The sequence below is a fragment of the Geotrypetes seraphini genome, chromosome 15, assembly GCF_902459505.1.
Source record: "Geotrypetes seraphini chromosome 15, aGeoSer1.1, whole genome shotgun sequence".
Taxonomy (NCBI): Eukaryota; Metazoa; Chordata; class Amphibia; order Gymnophiona; family Dermophiidae; genus Geotrypetes; species Geotrypetes seraphini.
In genome coordinates this window covers 31,985,583-31,995,736 of record NC_047098.1, presented here as the reverse complement: position 1 = coordinate 31,995,736, position 10,154 = coordinate 31,985,583, and positions in this window count along the sequence as shown.

Below are 10,154 nucleotides of genomic sequence, written 5' to 3'. Positions count from 1 at the left end.
CTGTAATTCATCACAAGCCTCTTTTATTTTAATATCCTTGCCTAATTTTGTATCATCTTCAGATTTAGCATCCATGTTTTTTCCATAGGAGCTAAGGGTGCAAATATTTTGTTTTTGCCCTTCCAGTAGTTGCTTTTTGGTTAATATTAATTCACTATGATCTACTATGTTGTTAGTACTTCTTGATCTGTAAACCGCACAGAACCACGAGGTTGTTGCAGTATATAAGAATGTTATTTGATCACTTCACATGGTTCTCCTTTTCATCAGATAATTATTTGTGAATATGTTGAACAATACAGGACCTAATATGAACCCTAGGGGCACTCCACTGTTGACCCTTTTCCAAGTGGAAAATGATTTAGTTTTGTGTCCTGTATTTTAGTCAGCTTCTAATTCACAAAAAGTGATGTTTTTTTTTTTATTTTCAAATCTTTATTCCTTTTTATTTCTCTCAACAAGTGTACAATATTATTACAATTAATTCACATAACTCACTTGACATTCTTACACAATATTATTATACATGTTTTAATTCCCCCCCACCCACCTCCCATCCCTTCCCATATCAATAAAATAATCTATCCAAACATATACATACTTAGACATCCCTCTTCCTTAATACAATTAATCATACTTTAACCTATCCCTCCCCCCACCCTTTCTTCCTCAAACTCTTTTTTCATTTTATTATATACATTAATGCACAACAAATATATCTCATCATAGTACATATATCCCCTAATATTTCATAACAACATATTTCCAATAATTTTACCCCCTTTCCTTTTCTATTCATACATATATACCATGTTTCTTATATCCATTAATCAGTTGAAATATACCGCTATTTAATTGGATTATCCTATCCCCCCCACCCACCCCCATTTCTACAAATTATCCCCTAAGGAAAAAGAATAAACCTTAATCATTATAATATTCAATTAATGGCCTCCACACCTCCTGAAACCTTTTAAAATGCCCCCTCTGTACTGCAAGAAATCTTTCCATCTTATACATATGGCATACTGAGTTCCACCAAAAACTACAATTCAGTTTAGAACAGTCTTTCCAATTAGTCGTTATTTGCTGAATTCCCACACCAGTAAGAATCATCAGTAATTTATTGTTTGCTGCAGATATTTGGCATTTAGCCCTCATGCACATTCCAAAAACCACTGTGTCATAGGACAATGCCACATGACTCTCCATCATTAGGTTAACTTGATCCCAGATTGATATCCAAAATGCCTGAATACATGGACAATAAAATAAAAGATGGTCTAAAGTTCCAACTTCAATTTTACAATGCCAGCATCTATTAGACTTAGAGCAATCTAATTTTTGTAATCTAGTAGGGGTCCAGAATGCTCTATGCAACAAGAAGAACCATGTTTGCCTAATAGATGCCGACATCGTACCTTTAATTCTCCAAGACCAAATACGTGGCTATTGAGATGCATTAATCTGATGCTTAATCTCAATGCTCCAAATATCTCTTAATCCATTTTTTGGTTTCTTATTCAAATAATTAGATATAATTTTATACCACTTTGCGGCCTGGTGTCCCAGAAAATCTGCCTGGAAACATAAGAATTCTAAGCTGTAATGATCATTTAAAGATTTCCATTCAGGGAACCCCACCTGAATAGCCTGCTTCAATTGCAACCATTTATAACTTTGTTTTTTATTCAGACCATATTTATGTTGCAATTGTGAAAAATCAAGCAGCTTACCATTATCAATTACTTCCGTTAAGGATCTTATACCTGCTTTAATCCAATCCTTCCAGACAACCTTAAACCCACCTATTTGTATCTTGGAGTTTACCCAAATAGTCTGTTGTTTCGATTTTAAAATAGAATCAGTAGTTAATTTGTCTACAAATCTTAATGTTTTCCAAGTATCCATTAATACTCTATTGTCTTTACGTATTCTAGGCACTTTTATACCAAGCAGAAGATCAAGCCTAAGTGGAAAGATAAGTGATCTCTCCACCCGTAACCACTCTGGTAGTTGTTCCAAAAGCTCTGAGAGGACCCAATACATACCTTGGCGCATGATATAGGCCTGATGATACCTATAAAAATTGGGAAAATTTACCCCACCCTCCTCAATTGGTCTTTGCAAAGACACTAGAGCCACTCTTGCAATTTTACCCAGCCAAATAAATTTAACCAGAATACTATTTAATTTTTTATAGAAAGACCCCTGAAAAAACACTGGTATCATTCCCAATTGATAACAAACTACAGGCAAAATCATCATTTTAACAGTTTGAACTCTTCCCCACCATGACAAATGTAAAGGATTCCATTGCTCACACAACTCTGTTACTTTTTGTAATAAAAATTTTTCATTTATTCTCATTGTCTCTTCTAGGTGTTTTATTCAACCAAATACCTAAGTACTTTATTCCATCCTCTTTCCAAATAAAAGGGAAATAATCAAGTATACCTTTTGTACAATGCACATTTAAAGGTAAAATCTCTGATTTAGTCCAATTTATTTTGTATCCTGAGAATTTTCCAAATGTATCTATTACCTCCAGTAGACATGGAATTGTTGTTTCCGGATTCCTCAAATGAAGCAAGATATCATCTGCATAAGCGGATACTTTATATTCCACTCCAGCACATGGAATACCCTGTATGTCCTTTGCCTGTCGAATAGCTAACAACAAGGGTTCAAGAACTATATCAAAGAGCAAAGGAGATAATGGACAACCCTGTCTAACTCCCCTCTGCAATTTAAAAGCATCTGAAAAATTATTATTTATGTATAAACGAGCAGTTGGGGGAGCTATACAGTGCTTGAATCATTTGTATAAATCCGGATCCAATACCAAACCACTCCATAGCTTGATACATGAAATTCCATTCTCAGCTTCTCACCGAAAAAGCCGGATCATTAATTTGTTTTGTTAAATAATACATCTGAAATGCCAGTCTAGTATTATTAGAAGAGTGTCTTTGAGCAACAAATCCAGTTTGATTCATTCCTATTATATGCGGAAGAGCTTTAGCCAATCTTAATGCTAAAATCTTAGCTAATAATTTACCATCTACATTTATTAAAGATATAGGCCTGTAGTTTGAAACCAATGTTGGATCTTTATTTGGCTTTGGCAAAACAATAGTTAAAGATTCTGCCATAGTGCCTGATATACAACCTTTATTCAGTTGATCCTGATATAATTTTATTAAATAAGGTAAAAGGGAAATTTGAAATTCTCTATAAAACTCTACTGTAAATCCATCTCCACTTGGAGCGGTCCCAGCTCTAAGGGATTTCAATGCCGTTTGTAATTCTTTTAGTGATATAGGTTCATCTAAACTTCTTTTTATATGATCAGGAATCTTAGGACCTTCAACTAAACTCAAAAAATCCAACCCATCTTTCTCTTTATTTAAATAAGACTAAGAAGAATACAGCGCCTTATAATACTTCAAAAATTGTTTTAATATACTTCCAATTTGAGAATGAGAATTCCCTAACTCATCTTTAATTATACCTATTTTCTCCTTCCTTTTTTTTTTTTTTTTAATAATTTGCCAATAGTCTTCCAGCCTTATTTGTACTACCATAATACGTTTGCTGAGTAAAAATATCTTTCTTTACTAATCCAGAGGAAATCTCATTATATTCACATTTTTTTTAACAATATTTGAAATGTAGCTTGTTCCCATTTGTTAATCAATTTTAATTCTAAATTTTTAATTTCTTTTTCCAAACTTAAATTGCTTCCTTAGTTGTTTCTTTTTATATGCAGAATATGATATAATTTGTCCTCTCATCGTTGCTTTGAAAGCATCCCATAAAATTTCAATCGACATTTCCTCTAAATCATTAAACAAGAAATATTCACTAATTTTGTTCTGAAATTCTGTGCAAAATTTAGAATCAGCAATCAATGTATTATCAAACCTCCATACAGTTTTGGAATTATCTTGATCTACTAAGTTAACTTCTATCCACACACCACCATGATCAGATATTACTATTGGTTCTATGTCAGCTTTTACAACTTGCTGTACCATCTGATCTGAAACAAAAATATAATCAATTCTTGAAAACGATTGATGAACATGTGAACAAAATGTTAAATTCCCGATCATTAAAATGAAGAATACGCCATATATCTTTTAAATTACATGATTGTATCAAATTATCTAATCCCATTGATTTCATAATTCTACTAGGCTTTTTATCCATTATTGGATCTATAACAGCATTGAAATCCCCTGCCACCACTAAATTAGTAGTAGCCAGTGGCAAAATTAATTGTTGTAGAGATTTAAAGAATTCACTTTGATTCGAATTAGGGGCATACACATTTAGTAACGCCATTGTATTATTGCCCATGCTCATGTCAACAAGTAACCACCTTCCTTGAGGATCTGCTTTAACCATATTAAATGTTGCTGGACATTTTTTATTAATTAATATTGCTACTCCTGCTTTCTTTTTTTATCGCTGGTGCATATAAACATTGCTTTATCCAATTATCTGACAGCTTCATAGACTCTATTCCAGACAAATGTGTCTCCTGCAGAAAACAAATATCTATATTTTGTTGCTTAATATATGACAATACCTTTTTCCTTTTTATTGGATGATTGAGGCCATTTACGTTCAAAGAAAAAATTTTAAAACCCATTATATAAATTAAATATAATATACAAATATATCCTTCTCAAACATATATTATAAACTTTTCCTTTTCCCTTAAACCAAAATACAAGCTTACCCTCCCTCCCCACCTTCTCTGTCCCTCCCAAATACCCATCCCCCCTCCCTCCCCACCCCCATCATAAATGAAGACTTCGAAACGCACATACTGACTGTGTAAAAGGAAAACTCCCCACAGGCAACATCATACTTAATCTACCCGCTTCCCTATAACTTCTTATTAGCAATGAAAAGACAAAAATATATATATATATATTTCCTTCTTTATTCCTTTTTTTTTTTTTTCCTCTTCTCTTTTTCCCCCTCCTTTTTTTTTTTTCATCTAACCCTTAGTATCTCATATAACATACAAGAAATAAAAACTTCAATCTTTTATATGTATTTCCCAAACCTTCCCCATTACTCTATAAAAAATCTATTAATAACTTATACATAAATTTCAAAGGCATTTTTATATCCTTTATTATATTTTTTTTCCTTTATTTTTTCCTTTTCTCTTCTCCCTTTTTTTCTCTTTCCCTTTTTTTTCCCCCCTTCCCCTTTACTTCTTTCAAATACTATAATCCTAACTCCTATTCCCCTCCTCACTTATATAAATAACCCTTTACATTTACCCTTCAACCCCTTTCAAAAATTAGAATAGTCATTTAAAACATTAGTCATTTCCATTTTTCCAAGAATTAGACAGCATTTATATATCATCATTCATATTTCTCATTTGAAGACATCAAACCTATGATCTTCTCTCTTTTATATGGATCAGGAGTCCAGACTATTCCAATTCAGACTTTCTTCATTAAACTGTCTTTACCAATCTACATCCAGCAGATCACTCAGCAACTTTCTCAATTCCATTGACCACAAAGCTCAGTCCAGAATGTTGTCAATCTCCACAGGTAAATTTCCTCTAGCTCAGTCCATTATACTGACAATCCTCATGGTTGAATTTCCTCAAACACAGTCCAAAATGCTGCCAATCCCCACAATTGAATTGCTGCGAACTCAGTCCAGAATGCTGCCAATCTCTTCAATTAAATTATCACCATCTCCAGCTATAACACTGCCAATCCCCACAGCTGCATTGCCTCAATCTCAGTCCAAAATGCTGCCATTCTCCACCTTTAAATTGTCACGAGCTCAGTCCAGAATGCTGCCAATCTCTTCAATTAAATTACCTCCATCTCAGACCATAACGCTGCCAATCTCCATAGTTGCATTACCTCAATCTCAGTCCAGAATGCTTCCCATCTTCACAGTTGGATTACCATAATCACAGTCCAGAATAATGCCATTCTCCTTAATTAAATTACTTCCATCTCAAACCATAACGCTGCCAATCCCCATAGTTAAATTGCCTCATGCTCAGTCCAGAATGCTGCCAATCTTCACAATCAAATTGCCTCGAGCTCAGTCCAGAATGCTGCCTGCCATTCTCCACAGTTAAGTTTCCTCAAGCTCAATCCAGAATGTTACCACTCCCCATATTTAAATTGCCTCGAGCTCAATTCAGAATGTTGCCAATCCCCACAGTCAACTGTCTCAAGTAATGGAAAATGACAGTTTTATATTCAAAAATAATACCCCGCTATGAATAAAGTCAAATAAACATAACCTATGCATCACACTATTAAAACATTAACAGACTTCTCATTAATATTTTCATTTTAGGTATTCATCGGGCTTTCACATTTATCTATATATTCTTTTAACTTCTCTGCTTCTTCAAAACTGAAAGTTTTGTTGTTATGAGTCACCCGCATTATAGCCGGGTATACTAATCCAAACCTGGCACCCATTGCTCTCAATTGTGGGCGTAATTCTAATAGCTGTTTTCTTTTATTTGCAGTTTCCTTGGCAAAATCCGGGACTATAAATATCTTTGCATCCTGACATTTCATATTTTTATGTTCCTTTGCTAATTTCAGGATCTCTTCTACTTGCTGATATCTAAGTAGCTTACATATTAAAGGTTGCAGTCCCTTTTGTCTGCTTAATCTCTTTGCTGGAATTCTGTGCGCCCTTTCTATCTCCAACGGAAACTTACTTTGAATTGGTAGAATCTTAGGTAGGAAATTTAACAGAAAAGTAATAGGATCACCCTTCTCAATCTCCTCTGGTAATCCAAGTACCCTCAAATTGTTCCTTCTTGCACGATTGGACAAATCCACAAAATCCCTTCTTAATGCTTCAATTTCTTTATGATCTTTTTTACACAGTACTTTTTCCTCCTCACATTTTTCCACCCGTTTTTCTAAACATTCCATTTTAAAATCCACTGCATTTAACCTTTGAGTTAAACTCACTATCTCTCCTTTCACCTCCTTTATGTCTTTTGAATTTTCCAAAACGATATCTTTTATCGTTTGTATTTCTCTCATAAGATCTCTGTTATCAATTTCATCTGCTGGCAACGGCACCATCTGCGGGGAAGTGGAGTCAATTTTTGATCTTTTAACAGACCCCAATCCAGCTCCAGCCACGGAAGATTTACTTTGTCTGCCCGACGCCATTCTTATACTTCTTTTCTCTCACTAATTTTGTCTTTCCTTTAAACTTTTACCGCTATTTTTTAAAATCAAGCTGCCTGTTACCACAGAGCTGTTTCCTCACACAGCCATCTTCGCTCGCCTCAAAGCCACGCCCCAGTCCATGATGTTTTAAAATTTCTTGGGGTGGTTTCTCATGAAATACTTTGTCAAATGCCGTAGATCAGCTTTATTAATGCTTTTTTTTAAGCCTTCAAAAACCTTTAATAAAATGGTAAGGCAAGGCTTACTGCTGTTAAAAACCACGCTGACTCATTCCTGTTAACCTGTCTATCTACATGCTCAGTAATTTTGTTTTTTAGAATATGAACATAAGATGGCCATACTGGGACAGACCTAACCTCCATCCAACCCAGCATCCTTTTTCCATCAGTAGCAAATCCAGGTCATAAGTACCTGCCACGATCCCAAAAGAGTAAAACAGATTTTATGCTGCTTATCCTAGAAATAAGCAGTGGATTTTCCCAAGTACATCTTGATAATGGTTTATGGACTTTTCTTTTAAGAAATTATCAAAAAAATTTTTAACCCTGATAAAGTTTCTACCATTTTGCCCAGGCTCACCAGTCTATAGTTTTCTGTATTACTATAGGAGCCCACGTTTGAGTTCTTTCAGAACTCAGGGGTGTACAACTTATTAATCTTCTTTATTAGTAGAAAGAGGAAGCACTGTCGGGCTGGCAGCACTTAAACAGGCTGCTTGGCCTTGTCCGTCGGAGATTTCACTGCCATGTTACTGATGACATCATCAATATCGTGGCAGAGTGAAATCCCCAACGGACAAGGCCAAGCAGCCTGGTTAGAGTGCTGCCAGCCTGACACTGCTTCGGATGAAGGCAGGGTTCGCTCGCGGTCAGGAAGGATGGAGGTTCAGCTGCAGGGGGTGGGAGGGGGCTCAATGGTTCTGCACAAGGGATGGAAGAATAGAAGGTGGGCAAGGGTTATGCTGCATGAGGGAGGGAAGGAAAGAAGCTAAGCAAGGCCGCATGAGGGAAAGGATAAAAGCTGGGAAACTTCTGCTACACAGGGGGATGGGAGGAAAGATGCTGCGCATGTGGGGGAGAGAAAGGAAAGAGAAAGAATTGGGGTGAAGAGGGAGGGATGATCCTGTGCATACCCTGAAAATAAGACCTAGTGCCTGTTTTGGGCCCCAAATGAATACAAGACACTGTCTTATTTTTGGGGAAACACAGTACTTGTGCAACCATATTACACCGAATCCTCACAAATTGGTTCTAGGTGGGTTACAAGCAGCATATTGCTACATAGTAATATAAAGGTGGGGCAGGGCTAAGGTTACGTGTCCTTTATTGACTTCACAAAAATGATAATCCTATGTGTATGGCGCATGAGTTTGCACTAAGTGCTGTGCCATTTGTCAGCATCAGGGCCTCAATTCAGCAGGCCACTTCCCTTGTGTACCAGCCAGGAACCCTTCAGTCAAACAAGTGCTGGAGCAGGGTCAGAGTCTGTGCCAGGTACCTCAAGTGACTTGGAAGCACCATATTCAGAGGGCAAATAGTTCATGGTGGCAGCTTCAATTTTGGCAGGAACATTAACTATTTTTTTCTGAGGCCCTCCAAGTACCTATAAATCAAAAACGTGGTCCTGCAAAGGGTTTGAGTCTGAGACCACTGGTCTGTGATATATGTATGTACCCTATTCCAGACCAGGATAGAGAGCCCTTGAAGTATCCTACGGTTGAAGCTGTGGTATCCGCATTCATGAAAAATATACCAGTAGCATGACTCTGAAGGATCCCCAGGACTACCAGATGGAAGTACAGTGGTATCTTGGTTTACGAGCATAATTCGTTCCAGAAGCATGCTCGTACACCAAAATACTCGTATATCAAAGCGAGTTTCCCCATAGGAAATAATGGAAACTCGCTTTGATACATTCCCATCCTCCAAGGCCAGCGGCGCTACTCTATCCCCCCCCACCATGAGAACCAGCATTGCTCCCCCCACGATCCCCCCTCCCCTGCCGCGATCTGAAGTCCCCCAGACCCACCCGAACCCGCTTCTTTCTTCCATCTCGGCACCGGCATGTCTTGTGCGTTGGTGCCGGTGCCCGAAGATCGGCCTCCTCTTCTAGGAGATCTTGGAGAGAGCGTGAACTCGCAGGCCTTGAGCATGCACAGATGCTCAAGGCCCAGCAAGAAGAGGAGGCCGATCTTCGGGCACCAACACTAATGCAGAGGACATGCCGGTGCCGAGATGAAAGTAAGAAGCGGGTTCGGGTGGATCTGGGGGACTTCAGATCGCAGGGGGGGGGAGGGCGCTCATAAATTGAGGCAAGCTCGGTTTCCGAGGCGCCGATTTTGCGAATGTTTTGCCCGTCTTGCAAAACAATCGGAAACCGATGCACTCGTAAACCGAGATACCACTGTATTGCTGACACAAAGCACCAAACTTTGCCAGCTTCAAAACAGTAGTACAAGCACTTCCTAAACTTCTGAATAAACAGCAGTATTAGAACAAACATTTACTTCTGTTTTGACTCTGGTCTATTTTTATTTACTGCTAGTTTAGAAGTTTGGTGCTCTTAACGTTATATGTTTTTTTTCTGTGGTGGTATTTATCCACTTAATGGTTTTTGTTTGCTTGTTTTAAGATATAAACCATGTTCGTACAAAATCTTGATATGTTTATTAACAGTTACAGCCCATGACAGTCCCTGGAAGGGGCAAAACATGACCATGTCAGGCTACTGTCTATTTTAAGTGTAGTTTATTAATATCTTTTACCACTGTTCAGGCACTAGGCCTGATGGGCCGCCGCGGGAGCGGACCGCTGAGCAAGATGGACCTCTGGTTTGACTCAGCGGGGGCAACTTCTTATGTCCTTATGTTCTTTTGAAAGGACTTTTCCCATCTGATACTTATCAGAAAACTATACTTTGCATGCAAGTGCA